This window comes from Aptenodytes patagonicus, chromosome 5, assembly GCF_965638725.1.
Source record: "Aptenodytes patagonicus chromosome 5, bAptPat1.pri.cur, whole genome shotgun sequence".
NCBI lineage: Eukaryota > Metazoa > Chordata > Aves > Sphenisciformes > Spheniscidae > Aptenodytes > Aptenodytes patagonicus.
In genome coordinates, this window is record NC_134953.1 from 7965882 (window position 1) to 7991977 (window position 26096).

Sequence of the window (26096 nt, forward strand, 5' to 3'; positions counted from 1 at the left end):
AAAAGTGAAAATGACAGCAGGAAGAACCTGGAGGTACTAAGCGCTGCTGAAGCTGGCACTTGATGACAGGAAAGGAATGAACACACCAGGCACTACATTTTATGATACAGCAAACAGGGAAGTTTGTATTGGATTGTATCAACTTGTGCTGTGCCTTGAGCAGGTCTGAAAGGAAAGAAACAAACTGATGGAAGTTACAGGGTACAAAAGCGAGAAGAGTGCATGGAGGGCGGGAAGCTGGGAATACGTGCAAAAAGGAAATAAACATTTTTTTGGGGGGGGGAAGAGATTTGTCACCCCTCTCATGAGAACTATTGTAAGCGATGGTTTTGCAGTTCACATGAGGAAGAGCATGTTCCTTCCTCCCTCGCCCCCAGTCCCACCAGAGGGAGCCCCTTTGCCCAGGGGGGAATGGCTTTGGCACCCGATGATCTGAGCCTCAGGTCAGAAGGACGAATAGAGTAATGTTCTCAGAAGTAAGGCAGGCAACCAAGGGTAGGGTGTGTGGAAGTAGCGTGCAAAAGCCACCTTTGGATGGCCTAGGACTTTAGAAGCGCATCCACTATGTGAGTAAGTGATCCTCTCGTAAGAAATGCTAGGAGCCACGGATTCTTGTTTTCAGAAAGTTAACGTCAGGTTGCTTCAGAGCCGCGAGGCCCGTGTGGGCATACTGGTCTGAAACACGAGTACGAGCACCCCAGCTCTGAGCACTCATGCAGAGTTTGGACGCGTGGAAACTGGCAAACATCTTGCTGACCCTGCTTTAGGTAACCTTCTTCCAAACCTGTATAGACGTTCCACGCGGTTGAGGTCCTGCCCTCCTGGGCAGTGTTACCACGCACAGATTGTGGACCTTTATTTCCTGCTCCCATCACTTGCCATCGGTCAAAGTTACAGCAGGGTGGTAACCCACTGCAGAACAGAAAGGCTGTAATACACTCTTCCAGGAAGACAGGTGCTTTCTGAGCCTTGCATATAGCTATAGCATAGCCGTCCATCCATCCCTCCCCTCCCCGCGTTTGGAAGCAATTTGGCTTAGTAAGGATTCAACAACAAAAGACAGTTTGCTCTCCCTTTCAGGTGGGTTATCCTCTCCCTCGGTGGATCAAAGTCCTCTCCCCAAGCCACAGTCATTCTCGGAAAATGCTACCGGGGGAGAGCAATGCCTGCCTTTCCTGTGTTACTTTCACGATAAAATTGTAAAGCTGTGACACTCTGAGCAGGCCACGAATTCCACAGGCCAAACTGTAAACACTACAGGAATTCGAGGTCCTTGACATTTCACGGAAAGCAAAACCGTGAGACTGAGGAAAACAAGCTAAAGGCTAAGTTAAGATATGTCTACCAGCTCCTAAGAAAGATCAGTTCAAATAAGGAACTGCAGTCGCAATTTCCTGCTTGATTGTCGCTTTCTTCCAGTGAAGAAATAGTCTGCTACTGGCCCCTGTCAGGAACAAATTACTTTCCCTTCACTGCCAACTCAGCTCCACACGCCCTGCGCAGAAGAGAAGCAACGCTGCAAAAAGCCAGTTTTCCCCAGAGGATATGAACTACACAGACTGGTAATCCGCACAGATCATTTTTAAGGGGTAACTTACTCCTCTGTACTGCTCTCAGTAAACACAGGGTAAGTGGGAGTTTTGTCCTAAGTGAATTGGAAAAAAAATTGCCATGCAACTTTTTGCATAGGAATTCTCATCAACAAAAATTTTTAATCCCATGAGAGCAAGCTTTAAGGAGGGCTAAGGCAGAATCTAAATCCAACCATAACAGAAATGTGGTGAAAGCGTCTTGGTATTTTAGCTTGTATTCTTGGACAGATGCAATCAGTATGAATACAAAAAATATTTTTTGTAATTAAAATTAATTACAAAGAAAAACATTTTGAGGCATACTAATTTAAGCCTTCCAATTTGTTTGCTTTTAGGGTGGGCAAGACACAATCAGCAAAACGCAGGCGTTCTGCTCAGGACTTCCTCACCTTATCCTTTCAAAAAGCGTTATGTGTATGAGAAAAAGGGAAAATTGTCAACAAAGAGGGCCCAAAGTGCAGGGCACTCACACTGGAGGGCCGTTCCGAGTTTATTCTATGGCGCAAGCCAAAAGTCCTTATTCAGCAGTTAACCTCAATGGTAGTTTCTCTGAGGAAGGCAACCTCCTTCGGAGTTGGGGATTTTAACCTGAAGAAATAGTTTTAAAAAACTGAGAGTAAAATCACTAGAGCTATGATGTAAGCTTTAAATTCATTCCCTGACCAAAAAGATTTTCCTCTTCAAATGTAAATATCCTAGTTACTCGCTTAGGAGGTGTACTTTGGTGCCTTGCTTTTCTTCACCGGATTTGTTCAGCCTAAATGAACATTTATAACTTTACTGTATCTATCACGCTTTAGTAAGTCCAGATTCAGGACAACTCTTGCCTGCTTACTCAAGTTTCTGGACATGTTCTCTCCTAGGCAGAGGGTAACTCGATCCATGCATCCTGTTGATTCTTTCAGTCTCTAAAATTAGCACCGTGCACGCACGCTTCCTCTACCTGGCGGCGTGCTCCCCGACAGAACCGGGGGCAGGCACTCACGCACACGCTGGGTGCAACAAAGGCCCAACTGTTGCTTTTTTGACAGGAGAAACCAGAGATTTTTACCTTTTACTTTATGTACAAGGAGGAGATCCCACCCCGCTCTCACATTCAGCACGCACGACAAGCATTATTTTGTTCAGCTAAACGCTGAGAACGGCAACATGGTTTCTGAGCACAAGCGGTGGCACCCATCCTAACGTACGATTACCAGGACTTGTGACTCTGACAAGTCCAGGCGTGGCAGAAATTACATGGCGGTCACAGGACTGCGCAGTTGGAAAGGTTAAAGAGAATCCCCCAGCCTCTCATTCCTCTGCTCCTCCGCTCTTCCGTTCTCGCGAGGATCTCTTGGGACACCTCTGCTACAAAAACGTTTGTCAGAAAGCGGAAGGCAACCCAATGGGAAACATCAGTGAACCTGTGTTTACTTTATTTAGAAATGACACCCCATCCCTGTCCCCTGGGGCACAACTTCTTTTCTAGACATGACCTCAGAGATGTGCTACACGCACCCCGCACAATTTATCACCATGCTGCCTATAATTAGGTTTGTTAACATACAGCCTAGTGCAGTCTTGTTGACTGGGAACTTAATCAAGTTACTATTGAGTTCTTGTATGCATTGCTTCGGGTGACTGTTTTACTTGTAGAATTATAGCTGCGACCAACGTGAGGAAATTAGCTCTGGACACAAGTTTTTCACTTTTTTCCCCCCTACATGTGAAAATATTTAGCAAACAGTGACAATGATGGAAAACAGTAGGAAACAAAATGTTCTACATTAGTATAAAACATGAAAAATGCAGCAAGGACCCTCAGTGGTACAACATGTGTTATGCTGGCTGGCAGTCCATTAGGCTTGATAGACATTTCACTTACCTAAGTCAAATATAACAGTCTAGTATTCATTAATATAAGAAGGGGGTTGTGGAATCAAGCCTACCATCTGGTTAGAACGACAGAATAATCTACAACTCATGATTAGGTCTAAGGAGTGGAATTTCACTTTAATCTTTTTCATTGCTCGAAATTTCCATCTGCGCAGTACGGCACATCATTTTTCTTCAAGACAAATGTGCTGTTTTTCATGTTCCAAAATTAGATCAGAAGAAAACGATTAATCATGTCATGGCCTGGGAAAGGAAACAAAGCCCTGATATTTCTCTCTCTCCCTCTCCCCCCCCCCCCCCCCCCCCCCCCGGCTCTCTCTCACTAGCTCTGGCTGTTTGCAAGGTCCTTTCTTTCCCTGCCTCAATTTTCATCACAACTTTCAGAGATTCACATCGTGGTGGGCTAGAAACATTCAGGAAACGGGAATCTGAAATAAAGACACAGCTTTGATTTGCATAGCCGTTTTTATTTTCCCCTCGCATCTCCCCCCCCCCCCCCCCCCCCCCCAGTTTGCCACTTCATCTTTTCCTCCCCTCTCTCTCTCCCTCTCCACCCCCTACCATGTGCCCCCTGGCACAGGACGACAGATGGTGACCTGTTTGCATGTGACACCGTAACTGAATCTAAACTCAAGGAAACAAGTCACCGGGCTGCAAATTAGTGAGACCACACAACTGTCAGGTGGCAGTCCCCTTTGACAGTTGTAGGCCATTATAGGAACATTGATGTTTTCGCAGTGTGACAAAAAGGAATCCTTTTTGCAGCAGACCTGTCTGTCAGCTGGCTCTCAAGTCATAACAAATCCCTGGCACTCAGCTGAGGCTGAACATTCGCAGCGTCAGGAGGATGATAAATGACCTGCAGGGCTTTGAAGTGCCTTGGCAGTTCAGATGGGTCCGCAGTGCTGACAGAGAAATATACACAACAGCGTAACCAATAATGAGAACATTAAACATTCCTGCTTTGTGACAGGCTGACAGAAAAACCCAGCCTCACATCAATCATCTTTGGAGATATAACCTTGACAATTAGCCCCCTCTCTGATACTCAGAGTAACCTTTTTTTTTCCCCTCCCCCCCCTTCCCCCCCTTCTTTTTTTTTCCCTTTTTTTTTTCCCTTTTGCCTGGCTTATCTTCCATGATCTTTTTTTCTGGTATGGCAGAAAGGGAAAAAACAGCAGAAGGGAAAAAAAAAAGCCCACATCAAAAAAGATCTTTTCCTTTTCCTCCATGCAAAAATAAAATATGCCAGGACAAAGTTTATTTGATGGACTTCCACCTATTTCCCTTTAGGAGAAAGGAATATATTTTTTGCCCTATCTACCAAAGCATCTGTCACTACAAATACTCCTAAGCAGAATTTTGTTTACATTTTATGCTTATTTTGTTCCTTAGGTTTTTTTTTCCTTCCCCAACTCTTACATTCATATAAGTGCGCTCTGTTTTCAAGCATCGTTTCCACTTGTAAGAGTGCGATGATTAAGCACGCGACTGTCCCCCTGTTACTGTATTCCAGGACCATTCAATGAAACAGATAGAACCTCAGCTTCTTCCCATAACCTTCTGTTTTCTTCTTTTTTGTATGTGCCTGTGCACTGGTTTGCCGTTTTTTAAATCCTTTTACAGAGCAAAAATAATCTTCGAAGGACAAATGAAAGGTGCAGCTAACCTTCCTGAAAACTAAACACTTAAACCCCCCTCTGGAATCATTCTCACCGAAGAGCCGGGATGCATCCTGATCTCAAGGACGCTCTCTCCGCTCACAGGGAATTGCTCTTGCTTTACCCAGCATGGGATCGGCTGAAATTCCTCCTGATGCACACGACTGACTTCTTACCACGGCTCTCCTGACGCCTGAGGGGTTCAGGCAGTGGGGTCAACGGGAGTGGTCTGTGCTCTGTGAGAGGCGAATTAGGCTCCTGGGCGCTTTCTGCACTCCTTCCCGGTGGCCTCGAGTCTCCCAAGTCACTAGTTCAACCCCACACAGAGGTTTCAAAGGAGACTGAGTACCCTTGTGAAATAGCCTCAGTCACGAGCGAGGTTCACAATGGTGTTTGTTGCAGAGGTTTTAATCTGGAGGAATGCTAATAATGTAAAAAACCCCCTTCTGTCATTGAAATTAGTAGCAAATCCTTTAAGGTGCGCTGTGCTCAGGTCTCTGTCTCCCTGTTCCTGAAGGTATTCCTGTTTCGCTTATGCAACGACAAACATGCACTCTTGCTCTCATTGCGCACAGCACGGCTCAAACACTTTGATGTGAAGTTAGGGTAGTGAAACAGATTTACACACAACCAAGCACTTGTAAATTAAAAAAAGCTGGGTTTCTAACCCTGAAGTAAAGCCTGTCCCCAAGGCCCGTTTTCCTACGCATACTTTAAGGTCCCTCTGCAATGCTGGTGTAGTGGAAAGAAGATTAAAAGGAGAAAAAAACCAAGGCCTTCAACCTTCAATACAGTTATAGAAGAGCCAGCTACAGACCCAGATGACGCTGCTGAAATAATATATTCCAGAGTCTGTCAGCTGAGTCCTGCTGCTGTCAAAGTATGTCCCGTGCACGTGGCCACAGCTGTTGACTTCGCTATTAGAAGAGGTCAGCGTGAAGGAGAAAAGAAAGGTATTAGAAAGATGATCAACAGTAAGTGGCAAAAACTGTTCAGCAATTGCATGGCCTCATTTGTACTCCGATTATATTATTCTGATAAAAAGACAAACCATGCAGTGCCCATTTCATAAAACAGCAATGGAAGATTGGCCTCTGCAGGACGGTGAGGAGCCCTATCACTCTCAAGTAAGTACTTTTAAGAGACCAGGCTGACAATGCTGTAAATAGAAAACTTCTCTTTGCCTCTGTTATACCTGCCTAGCGGCTACTGACCGACTGTCTTACAGCACACTGAAAACATACTGTGTTACCACATCGCATACCCTACCTGGAGGGACTGGAGTCAGACATCATGATTGCAAAGTCCTGCTCAGGCTTTGGAAAGCCCAGATGCGGTAGCGCTTGCCCCGTGCGGGCTGAGGTTCCAGCAGAGCCAGGCAGCGAAGGACTGTGCATTCAACAGCAAGTGTCCTCTCTCTTTCCTCTAGGTCTGAGACCAGTTTCTTGTGACAAAGGGACATCGTTCAATCTTTGGCTTCTCTGTTGAGAGAACAAAAAGTTAATTCACACCACTGATTTCCCAAAGATGGATTCCTTAACTCATTAAAACTACTGCTCTGCTTGTTATGAGTCTGTCTCACAGCCAGGAGACCTTTTCTCACCATGATGGCTGGTACAAAGGTGTCGTGGTTTAACCCGGCAGGCAGCTAACACCACATGGCCGTTTGCTCACTTCCCCCCCCGCCCCCCAGTGGGATGGGGGAAGAGAATCAGGAAAAAAAAAGTAAAATTCATGGTTTGAGATAAAGACAGTTTAATAGGACAGAAAAGGAAGGGGAAATAATAACAATAATAATGATAAAAGAATATACAAAATAAGTGATGTACAATGCAATTGCTCACCACCCGCCGACTGATGCCCAGCCAGTCCCTGGAGCAGCGATTGCTGCCCCCTGGCCAACTCCCCCTAGTTTATATACCGAGCATGACGTCCCATGGTATGGAATGTCCCTTTGGCCAGTTGGGGTCAGCTGTCCTGGCTGTGCCCCCTCCCAGCTCCTTGTGCACCTCCAGCCTTCTCAGTCGGTAGAGCATGGGAAGCTGAAAAGTCCTTGACTAGTGTAAGCACTGCTCAGCAACAACTAAAACATCGGTGCGTTATCAACATTGTTCTCACCCTAAACCCAAAACACAGCACTGTACCAGCTACTAGGAAGGAAATTAACTCTATCCCAGCCGAAACCAGGACAAAAGGGAAGGGCACTCTCAGCCTGCACACTGTACCTGTGCAATCTCTCACGTGCTTGATTTCAGCCTTGTTTCACATACCTTCAAAGAAATGGCCATACCCCACTTTTTAAATGCCAGTGTACATCAGTTCCAGGTCTGCCAGACAGGCTGGATAATACCATCCCCTCTGCAGAGAGGAGCGCAGAGCGGGCAGCCAGACGTGCATGAGACACTCCCAGAGCTCCATCCCCCTCACAGTCAGGCTCTGGTCAAAGCAGGTGTGATTGTCAACCCGTGATCACTGAGGGCTCGGGAAGTACATCTTCCCACTTTCCTAACCCGCTCCCATATGATGCTTTATGGCCTATCCTACAGCATCATCTGTAACCGTGTTTGGGTACTAGCTGCTGCTGACTGAATCTATAAAGGATCTTTGTAAGATAAACGTGCAGAGTAAATGAACGCTTTCCTGCCAGCAGCCTTCTTCCCTTCCACATGCCTACCTGCAGAAGAGGACAGGCTGCTTTCAATACTTTTCAGTGAGGAGAGGGGTGGAAAAACTCCCCCTTCACCGCTAGCAAGGACCGGGCAAGGAGCCCCGTGTCTTTTGCAACTAATGTTACAGAGTTTACCTTGTAGAAGACCATGGCTTTAGGAATTGATGGATGCATTCAGATCCCACCCTAACAGGACTGTCAGTGGAAAGGGATGAAAGGCCATATGCTGAGAACGGAGGTAGATGTAACCATCCACTCGTTTTCTTCTGATCGTGTTTGGAGGGCTGAGCAAACATCTGGCACGCCCAAAGATTTGAGAGGCCCCAAAACCGGACTGAGGCATAAACCACTAGTCATCACAAAGGCTAAGGACAGGAGGAGTCTGGAGAAGCTATTTGGCTCCTCTGCCAGATCAGGCAACCATCGTTTGTGTTGTCTATTTGATGAAATCTCTAAGAACCAAATCATGCTGGAATTATATGATACTAATCAAATCTCCTGGGCCATAATTCTCACTCTGACATTTTATTTGGCTCACAGCCTTGAGTTAATCACCACTCCCTGCCTCAGTTTCCTTACAAACAGGAATGGATGCATTCAAATTATACTCACCTGAAAGGCGAGCTGTAAAATTTAATTAAGCCCTGAAAAGCACTCTGCAATTGTGAGATGAAAAGGTGCCATTAAAGGCTTCTAGTATTATATTTCACTAAGACTCTCAGAAATATTTTGGATGGAGTTAAAGAGAGAAAATAAAAGGGGAATAAATCATAAACATTGCAGAATAAACGCTGCCCGCCCCTTCTTATCTGTAACTCACAAGGCATATAGATTACATCTAAATAATCCTTTGTATGAAAAACTGTCCATACATTTGCACGCAAGATGTAAGGACAATGCTGGTTTTATATGAAAGGGAATATACATGTTTCCTTGCACACCCTCAGTGAAGTTAAAAGGGTTAATAAAATATAAGTTGAGATCAAAAGAAATCTGAGGTGACATTTTGGCCTTGAGGCCTTCTCTTGGCTGTGGGAAAACAGAACGAGGCTGCTCTGCAACCTACAAGCTGAAGTACAATTAGTGGTGTTTTCAGACTGCATATTTTTTCCTAGGTTAAATCCGTATAGATATGAGCATATGCAGTGAAAGCACTGTGAATTTAGTTTTTCCAGTGGAGAAGTACTAACAGTGTTAAAGATGGAGACAACCTGAGAAAATCCAAAGTTATGTAATTAGGAGGTTATACCCGCCCAGATCAGAACCAGATAAAACATTAAAATCATCATTATGAAATGCACTCAAAAGGGAAGGGCTCGGTGCATGTGTGTGCAGCTGTAGTGTCATGCACACATCCTGAGGACAACTGGAGGCAGTTGGCCTTTCATCTTTTGACTCAAGACCTCCCCAAGACCTATGCATTACAGCCTGAAGAACCACACACTCTATCAAACATCGTTATTTACATAACACATGGCAGGGAGTGGTTATGGAATAAATCAATACTTTGTGATATTTGTTACAAGCCACATGGCACAGCTGAGCATTTCTAAGGCCTTACCCAAGGTCTGGCTTAAAGGGAGCTCGTTATGGCTATATTAAAATTGCCTAATAAGTGAGGTTCCCAGAGAATTGCACTGAGCCATTTTTTTTTCCACTGGACTGTAGCCTAGTGAGGGCAGGGCTTTCATTTACAGACAAGCTCCTGATCTGACCCTCTCCAACACAGACTCTTTTTCTGTGCAAACTACAAGCTGATCTCCTTTCCCCACTGCCCCCCTCCCAATAAAACTGATTCCTAAGCATAGCTATGATTACAGCTGTGGACGATTGCTCTAGGTTCAGCGATAGACCTCTTAAAAAAAGATAAACATAATTGTTCAACACTGAGACTCTGCCTGTTCAGACCCCTGCTTGGAGACAGCAGTGCGGCTACACAGTGATACAGCCTTCCCTTAGGTCCCTCGGCTAGGAGGTTTATGTGAAAGCGGAGCTTCCAGAGGATGATGAAGATGTAGGTACCTATCTCTCTTTATTGAGTATTTGAAGAGCCTAGACACCTAGCTTACACACAGGCTAGATGCCTGAAGTCTGACTTTGTGAATGCTGAATACCCTGGCACAAAAAGCTTTGGGCATCATGACAAGCTCTTGTACAAACAGCACCATTTTGGTTTAAATACTGTCTGACCATCACTTTCCTGTGGTCTTGGAAATTAGACTTTGGTTTAAAAACACCATCAGGGTACCCAACTAACCTTTCCAGTTTCATTCTGCCAAAGCACGTTCATTAAAATCTCCAGTTTGGTGAAGACTATGTTTTAGAACGCTAACGATGCTTAAAATACGACATTATCAGTTCCAAACACCAGAACAGCTGAATGCATGACAACACTCAATAAGCTGCAAATTCACTGGGACAAAGCCCGCGCTTTCACTTTGTGTTTGCTCAGCACCTAGCACCTGGTTCATGATTAGGCCCAATAAAGTATCTAAAATACAAAGTGGCAGTAATTGAGAAATATGACCCATTATACTGGGGATATAGCTATTAAATAATAATCTAAAAGCCACTAAATAAAAATTCCTCTCAGAATGCAAGAGACAACTTGTGTTGTGTAAAAAGAAAAACAGTAAACAAAGTATCTCATTATGTTCTTTCTTCTGTAGTAAGAACGTAGGCGATCACAAAAGGTAAGGAAGAGCAAGCAATTCATAAAGACATGTCAGCCCAGTAAGGAATCTCCACTGAAGCCAAACAAGTACAGGAAAAAATAACCTGCAAGAACCGTGAGGTTGCATGAAGCAGTAGCAAAGAGGCTGCATAAGGAACTTGCCAGACAAACTCTTGCTAAACTGCCGAACAGCTAAATTTAAAAAAAATGAATCAATGTACCATACGTTACATGCTAGTAAAACATTTAATGGAAAGTCGCCTGAAATATTCAACTATGTTTGTCTGGATGCTAGCATAAAACTGGGTCTAAAAACGTTAAAAATTCAGCCTTTTCTTTATTCTGTTGCTCAGAGTTCATACATTAGTCATCTGCTGCCTCAGCTACATCAACATACCTTTTTATTTTTGGTCTCTCAGCTTTCTTACTCTCTTTCTTTCAATGGCCATTTCAAATATTTTTCTCTTTTCATGCTCTTCCTTCTCAGCTCCTTGGTTTCCACTTTTTATAAATCAAGTCCAAAACACCATTTTAGAGCACCACAAAACACTGCCCATGGACCTCTCTCTTTACTCCTTCTTGCACTGTTTCTGCTCCTTAAAAGAACTGTTGGGCTTGTTTGGACTATCTGAGTCTTCTTTTCCTACTGTGGTCTTTATGTTTTCACCTATGACATGAAGTATGTTTGTGACAGCTTTGAATTCACTTTTGCTAGAGGCTTCCCATAGAAAACTCACATGTTCAATTGTACAGCCATGCCCCCACTCCCTATTTATGCTATTTCATACCTTTGAGATGTCTGTAGACTTAAGTCTTTCAGAGCAAAGGCGGCATTAATTGACATCAGCAATTTCTATTGAGTAGTCTTATGCACATCCACAGTGTCATGTACGCTAACCATACACAAACCCCTAAGAATAAATGATCTGAGGGAACTGCCCCTTGGGAAATTTGCAGAGACTGTGTTAAACTCAAGTTTTTAATATTTAAGTAATATTTTAAAACCACTGATCAGGTGATATAAAGACCTGATACAATAATTAAATTTGCAGATGATACTAAATTAGGAAGTGTCGCAAACGTAAGTGAAGACAGAGAAATAACACAGAGGACCTGAGAAAGCTTAGAAATAAGAGCAGGAAATAACAAAATGAAATTCATCCGGGAAGCATACAAAGGTACAGTACATCTGGGGGAAATATTTCAAAATTAAATACCAAAAGTAATCCGATCTTGTGGTTCAAGGTGTAAACTGATTGCCACAGCTGAAATAATCCTCTCAACCCTCCTGCTCAGCAACATATAACTGGCAAGGTACATTACGAAGGGTTTTGAAAGATCAGGCACAAGTTATTTTTGGAGGCAGGATGCCTGTCTCTTACAGAAAATCCTCTGCAACATCTGTATTCAGAGAAATAGCCAGGTTCATTGAGAGCACATTCCCACTCTTGGGCAAGCAAAATATTTGCTTACCTTCCCCCTTTCATGCCCAACAGCTACCTCCATCTCCCGGTTTGTATGCTTACCGACAATTCAGTGCAGACCTATGACACAGTGGCAGTGGTACTAATGAGTTAGAACAAGTTGAAAAGAACAGGGGAAGGGGATGCCAGGCTAGTTAGAGGGTGAATTATCTGGGCTCTTAGTATTCCCGACCTCTGAGAGACTGCCTCAGCTACTTTTCACTCTCAGCGGCCACAGGGACTGCTATACCAGACAAGCAGTAATATTGTCAGAAACACAGATACTCAGTTGATGTCAGTCAGGGCTTTTCTGCTGACTTCAAAGAGAATAGCAAATTTAATGTGAGTTTGCAGTGAAATAGGATATTGAAATGCTTCAGTGCAGCTTAGTTTTCCATCCTCAGGCTCGCCACAATCAGGAACTAGAGAAGAGATGAGGCTTTGTACGGCATTGATAAAACCACAGCAAATATATCACAAAGCTTTGGCCCTTGCATGCCATCAACTCATAGAGAAGCTGGAAGAAGTTGAATGGAAATCAATAACAATGAAGGATCTCAGACAAATGGACTTTGAAGAAAGTCACTATCTTCTTTGGTTACACATAAAACAAAAGACAAGAAATGACATTAAAATAAATAAATTAATGATAAACCTATAGCAAATCAGTCTCTCTCTCTCTGCTTCATAGCAGAGCTTCTGCTTAGGAATTAGCTTCCTAGTACAGATCTAAATAAACAGCACATATATCCTTACACATTCCCTGCCCTGTTTTTCCTAGATAAACAATCTGAACAAGAACAAAATTAGAGACTGAGTCATTGGTTTCACCACTCATTCAGATCTGTTCATTGTCTAACCGCTCCCCCCCCTGCCCGCAACGTGTTCAGTTGATTCAATTTATTATGAAATTCCAGAGGTGCGAATGGCTGGACAATAGCTTAAGGAGTCTTTGCAGCTGGATTACCTCCTGTCACTGAAGTGCGGTATGGTTCCACCCAGGCCAAGAACAGGATTTCATAGAAATTAAACTGAGATTGAGTATCTTTTCAAAAAGATTTGCTGTACCGTAAAGAACAAATCATACACTTTTTCACAAGAATTTTTGAGTCAAGTTTACAGTTTGTGTCAAGTTAAGTTGACAGCCTTTACTTCCGTCTGATCAGTCTGAAGCAAGCAGCCTCCTGCGGTGCAGCTATCCTTAAAAAGTCATACTGAAACATGTGAAACGTCCGTTCCCTCCTGGTCTCATGGAAATTAGTTTTCTGAGGGTATTTCTGATAGCAAATGGAGGGAAACAAAAAAGATAAAACAATTTTTCCAAATAATCTCATTATAACTGTTGTCAGCTTGTCACACTGGCGTGGGTTGGAAGCTCCAAGGAGAATATGTTAATGGGACTAAAAACATCTAATGAAGAGACTGTTAACGTGTAGGTACCGGGGGATAAGATGATCTCTAGTTAAGGACAATACTTGGACCTTAAGTGATCTGTGGTCTGTTCCTCACTGTGCCACGTGCTTCCTGTACAAACCCAAACAAATGGCTTTATATGTACCTTAATTCCAGGTCTGTAAAGCTAGTACTTTCTCAGCCATGCCTATTCGTGCTGCAAGCTATGTACATGTACAGTGTATCTCGCAATAGGGGACAGATTTTGAACAGAGGAGAGAAGGTATTTCCAAAGCAGATAATACTATTGCAGGCAACTGGCACTGTCATGCTTCATTAGGCATGTATGTCTACAAAATCTTCTCCAACCAGAAAAGGGAGAAGATCTGCGGTTTGCAATCTCTGGACCAACAATTCGTTATGAATCACTTTGGGTGGGCTGAACTTGCACATAATCATCAAAACCTATGCAAAGGTTATGGGTAGCACCATTATGCACAGTCAAATAGCTTTGGCTCTCCGTGGCACGTAGGTTTTCCAGTAGTCACGAACCCCCACCCTCCAACAAGCTCTTTATAGTATATAAGAAGGTTAGGCATGAAGATGGAAATGCGATCGTGATATAATGGAGGGTGGTGCCTGATACTATCAGGGCTTTTAATATTAGTCTCATTGCTGCAGGGTTTGAGCACTTCCAGCTCAAGATGGGTGCTGGCATCATCCAACTGTCTGATAGAGAGACCTGCAGGCAAAGTTGTGGTTATGAAACTTGAGATGAGCAGATCTTCTATCTGTATAATGAGCTAATTAAAAATTAATTTAAGCATAGTCTGTATAAAGTGCTGAAGCATGTGATGTGGGGTATAATCTTATGCTGGATTTGACAACCCACAGCTGCTACTGCATATTCAGTGTTTTTGGACAAAATTATATGCTCCTTCTGCCAGACTCCAATGAGAATTTTCCCTCACTGAGCACTTCAGGATCTCACTCCAGGATGCAGACTGAATGGTTAGTCCATGTGATTACGTGCAGAGATAAGAGCTCAGATCTGGAGGTCGTTTGGCTGTGTTTGCACAACCACGATGTTTCTTAGACCGCGCAATGTTCTATAAAGCGAGCATGGATACATCCGCTGTCCTTCCCCGCCATTCCTGGTTCCAGACTTTCTTCATGCTGAGCCAGCTTGTGTGTCTCAGCACTTTTAGTGTTGATGTATCCATAAATGGGATGAAAATATCTGTATCAGTAATAAGCACAAAAAGTATTTTGCCTGCAAGGCATGTAGGCTTCTGGGAACCACGTGGAAAGCTGAAAGGCAAGCTCTGATTACATTCCTCTGCCAATGAGTCTCAACTGGGACACAGATATATGTGAGGTGTCAGGAGCTGCGAAAGCAGAAATCAGAGTGGTAGGAGTGTACTCGGGAAGCCATGAAAGAGAAAGAGCTCCTACTATTCTCGTTCTCTTCTTGGACAGCTACCTACCACAAGCTGTAATTGAGCCCTTCCCCAAATCAGGTGCTAATTATTGTACTGCAGAGACATTGGGACTAGTGCATTCTCCAATCTCTGTTTCTAACAGCCAGGCCAAAGCTATGATACGATAACTATGACACTGCTTGCAGGACCAACTAGAGGAAGAGGCGTTCCCTTGCTTGTCTGTTTCTTAACAATGATATTGAAATAGCCTAGATTGAACAAATACTGCAGTGGACTTGTTAAGAGAAAATTCTGTTTCGGTTTGAATGAGGACAACTGGATGGTTGCCTTGGCTTGGAGACTGAAAACCATATAAACATGAGTCCAGCTATATGAAGCAAGATAGAAATAAAAGGATTGCTTCTGAATATACTTACTCAATGTGATAATTAATTTTTGAATCTGAAAACAACCACTATCACTGATGGTTCGCTAAACGTAGGTATGTTGGTAGTTTGTTTACTGTATTAGTAAATAAAACATTTTCCTTCTTGCTTAATAAGCATGTTAATTAATCATATAAAGATATAGCCTAGAAACACAATTAGGTAAGAATTATGCATAGCCACACTCACTTTTGTGGCGTTACCAGGTACAGAATCACTATGACTCTTGATAGGAAGAGCCTCAAACAGCCTGAGCAGAACAGAACAGCGATCGTGAAATAACACCCTACTTACCTGAAAAAAATCTTGAATATTCAGGAAGCTTTCTCAACAGCAGGAACACATTTGGCCTTTACTCACCACCTTTATCCTGCCGGTGTTCCCAAAGCAGGAACAGCACAGGGGTGCCGGGATTCTCTCTGTGTTGCAGTGGAGGAGCCCAGGGACAGCAATCCTCTTGAGTTAAGAAAGAGAACCATGAACAACAGGTACCCTATCTGGCTGAGACACACAATATTTAATTTGAGAAAGAGCCTTCCATTATTCCCTTAAAAACTCAGTAGTAAAAAATCAGCGTAGAATAAATCCATGTTTAATTTGCTGATTCTAGCCAGCTGCTGTGCATTGCTTATTAGATTCTCATGGGAGTTCACAAGAGGCTGGTTGGTTCCCATAAAAAGGCGCATCTGTATGTTTCATCAATAGTACTGTCAGCATGTTACCTTTGGTCTGTGCTACCTACAATGACTTTTCATAAGATTTCAAACTGAGATCAAAATCTTTTTTCCTTTTCCTGGCCTATTTACATATACATCCAGGATGAAGACCGTAATCATCAATTACAGCTCTCTGTCCCAATAGGACACTCCATAGAAAGGCCAGAGTTCATCTGCACAAGAGATGGGATCTCTTGCGGGCTCTTCAAGACTTCTTTATGAAACAAAGAACAAATTTCCAAAAGAGCTAAGTAACACCGGAAACCTTAGCATCTTTTGCTCTATGCACGTAGTGCGTCTCTTTGACCTTGCTTGCTCTGCCATAAAACGGAATGACATGTAGACGATATTAGAGAGATGACCATCTTGTACCATAGTACAAGAACATATACAGAGAGGAATATATAGGAAGAGACTGGATAAAACATTCCTCCCCAATCCTTCCCCACATACACATGCCAAAGATTTGGTAGTCCTGACAATGAACTTAATATTTACCAGATGAGACCTGATTGATGCCTTCTCTTTTGGAGCTGGTCAAATTTGTAATGATTACCTGTTACAAAAGGAAGAGAAGCAATACATTTACTGTTGAGCGTAGAAACGTAAGTTAGAAAAAAACCCAACCTCTTCATCATAAGAAGGAAGCAATACTCTCATGTCCTGTACCTCACACTTCAGACCTCTCTTTTGCATGATTTTCCCTTATCACATGTATCGATTGGTGCTTTGTACAGCCCATTCTTTAATCTTTAGTCATTTCTCCGTGGAAATAAGATTTAAAGGATAACAAAATACACACCATGCCTATTCTTTCCTGCCAATTTTATACACAGAGAAATTTTAGTCAAAAAACTTTGGAGACCTGAATTCTCTGAGTAAATTTTTACACAATGCTGAATAACAAATTTCCCAGGAGCTGTCTGGAGTTCTCTTGCAGTCCAAACTGTTCAACACAGACCCTTATCGCAACAGCTTGCCACAAGGAATGAGCAGAGCAAGGTTCCCATGGCAGTTTACTCAACTCATGCTCAAGAACAGTTTTGAAAATCCACAGTTCAATTGCCACAAATAGAGTTTTCCCCATATTCTTTTTTTTTTCAGCTTCATCTGAAAGGAAAGAGTAAAATTATGTCACAGCAGCTTTCTTTTTAGGCTGTGGTTAGATAGTTGGAGAGCAACTGAATCTTGTGTAGGGTCCATGCAACAAGGGCGAGAAGTTTGGGGTAGAACTTGATCAAAGACTTTTGATTTTTTATATCTTTCTCAGGCTCCTCTGACATGGTCTTTCAACCACACCTATTTTCAAATTAAACTCATGCTTCGAAACACTCCTTCAGTGTATCTTTTCAGAACATCCCTGTACGTGATGGATCCAAAGCACACGATGCCAACAACAGTCTTTTAGTTTCCATTTGCAGCAGCACCAATCTGGTGTATTGGGAATGTACAACAGCAGCAGTATTTACAGGGAAGACTTCAACTGTTTCAATGGATGGGGTAAAAAAAGGTGTCTTTTTATGTTGTATGTTTCTATACGCATTAAGCATATCTATATGTTTCTTCTTTTCTTCTCACCTGCTGAAGAAGCCACCTAACAAACTGAGGCCTAAACAGAAAGAGTACAGATGCAGCTACACTAAGGATGTGATTTCACGGTCAGCTTCACCTAGTTGAACTCTGAAATGCTACTGAAAGGGACAGACCTTCCTTTCCACCACCTCACCTGTCTCTCCTCCACGCTTTGTCTCAGCACACGTGGTCGCATGCCTCAGCAGTCAGCCAGATCCACTCCCCAGTGCAGCTGCCTGCACAACTGGATGAGCGCTGCTGCTGACACAACAGCAAGGACAAGGGACAGACACCCACCCTTTCACCACCTTTTCAGCAGTTCAGAAATAGGTTAGCCATGGCTGATACAAAACTACACCCAAGTATCACCCCTTTTTGGTGATGGAAAGAAACAACAGATTCCCATGTTGTTTGCTGCACAACAACAAATCACATTACCGATGAAGAATAAGCGTTTGGGATACCTGCCTTTATGATACCATGGCCATTGTTAATACAAATGGAAACAGATGTAAGTCAGACAAACGTTTGTTTCAAGAGATGGGACAATAAAGGGAAAAATTAAACCAAGTGAAATGAAATTCTAAGAGAAGGTTTTGTGGACAGAGAACTGCAAGGCTCGAACATTCATTTTTCATTACTTACTTTTCCTCATCTCAGAGAATGCTACTTCCAAAACTATATTTAATATTGGTGTCATGCTAATTAGTACGACATGAAAAGCTGGCTTAGGAGGCAGATCTAAACCAAATGGTGGAAAAGGCAACACAGTAGTGGCTTCAGCAGGATTTGGATGAAGCCTTTAACATTTGTTTCTTCCTATTACCCATCTCCCACTCTGCTAAATTCACAAGGAAGACTGCAGAAAAACTTTAAGAGGTGTAAAAAGAAAAGTCTAGAGGACTACAGAATGAATAGTCCAAACTCAACTTTTATTTTTTTTTTAGAAACAGAAATTCTTACTATTGAGGAAAAAGAGTAATTTAAACCCATATCAGAGAAGGAATTAAATAATAGGAGAAAAAGGGACAGCTTCCTCTACAGCAGTTAGCACTATCCATTATCGGTGCCAAGATATCAGATTAGATGGATCACCACTCCGATCCTGAAGGACGACTTCTATCCAACTCACTGCCCTTCACACCACCGCCAGTGGCACGGTGCCTCGAGCCTTGATCCTGCAAGACAGCAGGATACAGACAGCAGCGCTCTGTTCTGCAGTAGGATACACAACAGCAGTTCCCACGGCCGTCAGGAGGAGCTGCGTGGATACCTATTTCCAGGAAGGGTGGGGTGAGAGCACTTGGAATGCAACTACTGAAAGTTCAAGTCAACAGGTTGAGAAACTTGGCAAAGACAACGCAGACAAATAACTCAAGGTTTGCAGGGCACCTCTGTGACTGGTATAAATCAGGTGAGTACCGCTCAGTTCAAGGGAACCTGCCAATACACGACAGATGAGCACCCACTCCTTTGCAATGCTCCTCTGAATCTCGGTATCTGAACCGCCTGGATCTCATCCAGCTTTCTAGTGCTTCCTCCAGGCCAGGAAGAAGGTGAAAACAGTGCAAAACGTTCTGCCGTTCTCAATGCAAAGAAAAATAAAATCACATTTGATCATGAAAGTTGATCCTCCATTTTCGCACAACAGCGAAGGCAGGAAGAGGAGCTGTAAAAAAGAATAAGGAACTTCCTCCCCTTCTTTCACATCCCCGCCCTCTAAGTGCTTTCCTGTTGCTGCCAGAAATGAAAGTCAGGCCTGGATGAACCCAGTGGAGATACCCAGAGGCACCAGAGCCTTGCTGGGCCCCTCCCAATGCCACACCACAGTTCAAAGCCTTGAAAGGCTGCAGAACTCCCACCGTGCTGCAGTTCAGCTCCCCACACAAAAAGCTGTATACCTAGCAGCGTACTCTCTTCTCAGCATGTCTCTACTACGACAATAGGTCCGTATCTTCTCTGCCTTCTACCAGTATAGTCACATATTGCTCCCATTGTGCACAAACGATGAGCATCTCTGCTCCTCCTGCCCATTGTACCTCGAGCCGCAGGTCAGTGCCAGCCAAAGCTCTTTATTCGCTGAGCTTTACTGACTGCTTCTGCCCCAGCTCCCCCTTCCCATATGCTCACTTTGATAGCTGCCTTTCTACACAACAAGGTTGCCTGGAGGATTTTTGAGACAATGGACCCTGTAGTAAATGGGAGCCTTGATAATGCCAGAGAGATCAGCTGTCATGCCTTGAGATGTGATGTCACTCCATGCATGCTGTGCACGCCCAGGTCAGCTGCATAACGTAGGCACTGAGGTGCCCTGTGCTGACGCTAGCAAAATTACTTTCCTGCATATGCACAGTAGCTTTTTTCCTAGCAGCCACTGCCACCAGTGTCGAAAAAGCACCCAGCTGATGTGAAATAATGGAGAAAGCTTTTCTGTGAGCTTTTCATATGATGCGTGAGATTTTACTGGGCAGTTACAGAGGACATCTGGCAACTCCTTCGCTGGCTGGTGGGATTTGGAGATGTCTCCACACTGGCACTGCAACAGACTGGACCTTGCAGTCTTCAGGCCTACTGATCAAAATAAGCATGAAATAAAGAGGTAAAATACAAATGAAACAAAGAGGTCAAAAGCAAACCAAACCTTTTCAAAACATAGCAGGATTTCATCCAAGTTTAAGAAGTTCATTCCTTAGCAGAGTGAGGACTCAAATACCTGGACTATTGATTTAGCCAATATATTGACCACAGCAAAAGATGGCTCCTAGTTGCAAGACCTGGCTCTACTAATACCAGCATCCAAAACAACTGAAATTGTCAAGCGTCTGGTTCAGCCTGTTACAGAAAGTCAGGCAGGACCCAAGCTCTGGATAGAGATTTGAATTTTAGTGTATGTCAGGGCTGATGGTGAGAGGGTTCAAATATGGAATTCTAGTCTTCCTCTGGTATATCTTCAGTAAAACTATCATGGTTCTCTAACCCCGTCGCTTTCCCAAGATGCTGCGGTGGTGTGTGCTGAAGGGCTGGGAGGAGAAAGGAGTGGAGGAGGAGAGGGAAGTTCCTCATTCTTCCCCATTGCCCTTCTTCCTGTTTTCATGGCTGTGTATTCAGAGGATTGTCTTTCCACAAGCAAACGACTAGAGACAAGCTCACCCCAAATGTATGTTCTCTCATGTTTCAAGCACTTGCTCTCTGTTCTTGCTGAATGTTTAGTTACAGCATGAAAAATGGATATGTGGAATGAAGACATTTCCCCTTTGACTAGCACATTTGCAGAAGGTATGTCAAGGATCTGAGGCAAGGGGTATGGGCAAGCTTTCAAGAAAGTTTTTCCCCCCCTTCTCCTTTGCTTGCTTATTGGAAGAGCAATAAATATCAAGCAGACAGGCCCTTCTCACAGTTACAAAGCCTACCTGTAACTGAGCTGGATAATTAGCAGCCTTGAAGATGATATATGACTTTCATTACCCTTTGGGACTGGAGACTAAATGAGGACAGAGCTAATTGCCGTGCAAAGCAGTTTGGCATGAATGAGAAAAATGCAGGCGCTGTCTCCTGCCAAAAAAGGGCCCTATTGCTGCTCTGATCTCATGGCTGGTTTTTGCCGCAGGAGTTCACTTGGTGTCCATAAATCATGGTCTGCTTACAGCTGAAACTGCACTGAGTCATCAACATGCAATAAGCTGAGTGACAGATTCCAGCCTGACTACATTAGAACTTCAAACTTAGTCCTCCCCCCCCAACACTACCCGTACTTAACAGAAAATTAAACCCAGACTACACAGACATGAAGGCTGTGAGAAACACAAGGCTTGTTTACTTGACAATAGTTTTTTAAGACCGATGTTTCCAGGAAATAGCATCATGCATTTTGAAAGGGAGAGGGCCACAAGTACCGAATTTATAAAATGACCCGCTGCTATAGCGTTTGGTTTGTCCTTCCTCATATAATTGCTGATTAAAATGTATTACCCTCGTTTAATGATCTGAAGTGGCACTTTGTCATCTTAGTTCTTATGGAGATAGATTTAGTCAGCTATCTGAGAAAATATTTTGCTGCTCTTTAAAATTAGGCCAGAAGAACCTGAAATCTGATTGCAAATCTGCTTCCAAAGTGACCTGGGGCACATTAACATCCATATTGTACCCTTAAGAAGTGTGGGCTTCTGGGGAATCTAAACCATCAATGCAAAAGAGAGTCCTTGAAGATACTTTTTTCCTCTCCCCATTCTGTTTTACAGAAGATTTTTTGCTTTTCCCTAAAGGTACCTTAGGTCTATTTTTTTTTTAATGGAAGAGATTGTGCTGAATTTGCAATATGGTATCCTGTCAGATCCTAATCAATTAGCCCACATCAGCTCAGTATAAGGCAGATACCAATTTAACTCACAGAGCTAAGCCTTCTGATTTTCTCTAAGGGCAGTCACATAATTCATTCTTTGTAGTGCCAAATTATATTTGACATTTAATTTAAAACTCAAGGTACCATAATGCAAAATCTCACTAAAAATAATGGTGATAAAGCAGAGGAACATTTCATTTGACAGTGAGGATTTTTTCAGCTTCTTTATGCACCCAAACTTTCCCTCTCCCCCGCCTTTCAAAGCCCCAAACTCACCAGTGCTGGTTATCCAGGCAATCACTTTCAGGTGATTTTAGCCTTTACTGCATACAGTAAAGGGGCACTTGAAGGTGAAGCAAGAAAGCTGGCTGCTGCTCGCCTTCTGGTGGGTGAGCTCTCCTCTCCCTGACGACACATGAGCTCAAAGACATTTCGTGTATTATTGCCACTGTAGCTAGTAGAAAGAAATATTTCAATAGAGTGGCTGGGCTAACCGGAACGGTTGTGTGTGGACTGGGGAAGGGGGAGTGAGCCTGAAAAGGTTGAGTTTGTTACATTTAGAAGTCCCAACACAAAAAAACCCCAACAAGAACAGCTTCATTCACCGTTCTCCGCCATGCAGTAACTCCATTCACAGCCACCTGGCACAACGGAAGTCTGTTGGTTCATGAAGCATGTCCAGACTCTTGACAATACAACTTCTTGCATAGATAATAATAAAAAGACCGAGTTCTCCTCCTTTCTTGAAATGTGCAACGCACTGCCAAACCATGGGGAGTTCTAGCCATGGGCTCAGTCAGCACTTCCAGTGGGTGAACAGCCAAACTCTAATAAAAACACTAGTTGGAAAAAACGTGCAGCCATCTCTGTCAAGGTGTGTTGCTTGTAGGGACTAACTATTTCTGCTGGTTGTGTGCAAAATCCTAAGCAGCCGGTGACTTGCCTGACTAATCCAGAGCAGCTCTATGAAAAGAGAAAGTAATGGATAACAGTAGGCTCTGCTTTCTTGAGACAATACCATATAGCAATAAGCAAAGTACGTTGGTAGCGCAAACCTCCTGAGAGCGACTCAACTTTTTGTCCTGTCAAAAAACAGCTACTACTTCGCAATAAAAAGAAGCAAATGTCCAACGTTCTCATCCTTTAGGTGCCAGATTAGCTCTTGGGGGAAAAAAAATCATCACTGGTCGCAACGTGCTTCTCAACATAAGATGGATGACCCGAATTCTGGGACGTTAGGTCTTACCATGGATTTCAGTCCCTCATTAAGATGAATACAGTCCAGGGCTGAACTCTGGTATTTTTGGAGTGAGTCTGTAGGCCTCAGGTTAGGCATTCTTGCTTTATTTCACATTTGCATGTAGGTGCCTGCATATGCTACTGGGAGTCAAGTTCAAAATCTTGCCCATTTGCCCCTGTGAACAGATCCATTTCTTTTAGTACTTGCTACGTGCTCCACGTTTATTTTATAGAATACACAGGGCATTATCTGGGGTATGAAATGTGGACAGGAAATAAAGTTGCTATGTACCAGAGTGAGAGAGTACATTATCAGCATCCTTGGAAATGAAAGAAGCTATATTTGACGTTGATGCAGCGTGCCTATGTGACAGGTTTAAATTAGTGAAACAATTGTGATGGCATAACACTGCTGTAAGATTTTCCTACATGCCATCAAATTTCGTTGTGGAATATAAAAACACAAAACGAAAAACTTCTGGAAAAGCAATGCTTCAGCATTACACAAGACAGAGGGCTCCTTTCTATGCTATGTATCCTGGAACGCAGCTCTTCCAGACTTCCTGAGCTGAGACTGCATCAAGACCTTTGTTTTCAGCAGTAAGGATTTTCTTTTTTAATTGCAAGGACAAGCATAGCCTTCACAAGTCTAGATAACTGCTTTCTTAATCTAATTATACTTTGGCTTTTATGACATCCTGTGGTAAAGAGTTCCACAGTTTATTAATTTTTTTTGTGTGGAAAAGCACTTCCATTTGTTTAAGCACTATTACAATTTTAAGAAATAGAGAATAAGCATTCCCTATTACTTCTTCATACAATTTAAGATTCTACCAAGAGGAATTATGCAGCCCTCGGACCTCTTTTCTAAGCTCAATTCTACTTGGTCTCTTCTCATATGGAAACCTTTCCAGAAATTGGCTCACCGCTGTTACCTTTTCTAAATCTTGCATGTAGGGTCTTTTTGAGTCGAGGACAAGAAATACATATATTTTTCAAAATGAGAACCTGTTATAGATTCATATCATACACTTCATACTCAGTATTGTCCCAGGATTTTTTGCAATTGTGAATCTCTGTAGGTATACAGAAGTGAAAAAACCCTATAACTGCTCACCAACTTAATAGTGGTATTTTGGCACACAAAAATACACGTGCACAAAATCTTCAGAGCATTTCCACCAACTAAAGATTTCGCACCAAATTCTTGAGAAAATTCAGCTTGGCAAATATTTTTCAGAACAGTTCGAATGTTTTCACAAAGGAAATTATGAAAGTACTAATGTGACTGTATTACTCTAAGGAAGCTAAACGGCCATATTAGTAGCCTATTTATATCACTAAGTTTTGACTGTTGCAGAGACAGACGCTTTAAAAATAATGAATCGTTCAAAACGGTAGTAAAAAGTACACAGTGAGTAAATACGCAGATTGGAAAACTGACATTTTGTACCACGAGAATCTTTAAATGGAAGTGAAGGGATAAATGCATTGACTGAGATTTCGGACCCTCAGATACTTAAGTTGGTTCCAAGTGCTGAGAACTTAAGCACATTCACTGAAAAATAGATAAATACGGAAATAAGAGTCTAACTTTAAATTTACCCTTTCTGAAGGCCTTATCCTTAATCTCTTTTCATATATAAGATTTATCATATTGCTTTGCGAGGGGTGTATCAAATACAGGGAACTGAATCAGAGCCCTTGCATTCAGTAAGGAAGCTGCTTTTTAATTACACTGTGCAAAAACATTAGCCATAAAAGCCCCTTATAAATACAAACAGAAAACTAAATCACAGGGTAGGAAGCCATAAGGACTGGAATGCAGAGAGAGAGATTGAAAGAGAGAGAGGATACAAACGATCTCATGACACTTACACAATCTAATTTCTGAAGAAAATTCTACTTCAATTTACAGTGATGTAAAGAAAGCGCAGAAATTAGCTTGTTTACTCCTCATTTAAAATACTGCCAGACAAATAGATTATGTTTTTTGAATCCTTTATGATATGGGATTCTAAAATTAATAGCACAAACATATTTGTCACCATCCTTAATCATGGATATTTGTGCAAAGATTTCAGCAAGCTCTATTCTGCTCCAATTTAAACTCATTTAAATCCTGCTCAGCTCTGTTGTGGAATAACTCTCCACGTAATTTAAACCCGTGTTTGACCACAATTCTGGGTCCTTATATCTGTATTGAGAAGCATCTTCCAAAGCACAAGCAGTAATCACTTAGAACAATTTGAATTCCCTGGCTAGTGTCTGTCCATCCAACCTGAGGAGCTGTAGTACCTTACGTTTCCTTGTCACTGTTTGATCAAAATATTTCTGGAATGCCAGGTTAATTAGCACCACAATATCCCAAGTACTGTAAGAAGCTACAACCCACTTCTCAAATGGGATAAGCAGGGGTTGCTGCTGCTCCACATGCAATAAAAATTAATCCCCTAGCCAAAACCAATAAAGTCTAAATTGACAGATACCAAATTATGAAAAAGAAGGAAAAAATATTACTCTCACTTTATAGTTTAGGAAACAAAAGCTGAAAAGGAACAAATGTTTTGCCCAAGATTGCCAAGACTGGGCAAAACAAGGACAAAAATTGAATCCAGATTTCTTCAGACTCATTATGGATCCTGCATCGCAAAATCATTTTGCTCAGTGAATGAATGGTAATCACAGTCTGACCAGCAGCCTACTGAATTCAACAGGAAGAGCTCTTGCTATTTTCAAAGGGGATTTTGATCAGAATCCATGGGGTTACTCAATGAATGTAGCTAAAAGAAACCTGCAGCTAGAATAAAGCTGAGGCCATACAACAGCAGACTAGATATTTTTTTTTTTAAAGGCATCTCTGATTCAATGGCCGTGAATAATATAATATTCACGGAGACCCATCTGGTGTTCAGTTCTGTGTATAAAAATACTTTGCATTGTTGGTCCAATAATTCTGACTAAAACTGGTAGTGATATACAGGCCCTTCAAAACAGTAGTGGGATAAAAAAAAATAACAAATTGAATAAAGGAG

General features: G+C 42.5%; 1 long non-coding RNA gene across 3 annotated transcripts in view; it reads right to left on the reverse strand.

The window, feature by feature from the left end:
* Positions 1 to 4594: 4594 nt before the first annotated feature.
* LOC143160599 (uncharacterized) overlaps positions 4595 to 26096 on the reverse strand; it is a 28081-nt gene continuing 6579 nt past the window's right edge. The window contains exons 1-5 of one of the 3 annotated variants that reach the window (XR_012995412.1): positions 22099 to 22289; positions 16410 to 16467; positions 15556 to 15651; positions 6401 to 6612; positions 4595 to 6048 (exon numbers count right to left, since the gene is read on the reverse strand). This is a non-coding gene — a long non-coding RNA (uncharacterized LOC143160599). Of the gene's footprint in view, positions 6049 to 6353; positions 6613 to 15555; positions 15652 to 16409; positions 16468 to 22098; positions 22290 to 26096 lie in introns of those variants that run through there. The other 2 variants (XR_012995410.1, XR_012995411.1) reach the window with 2 other exon arrangements.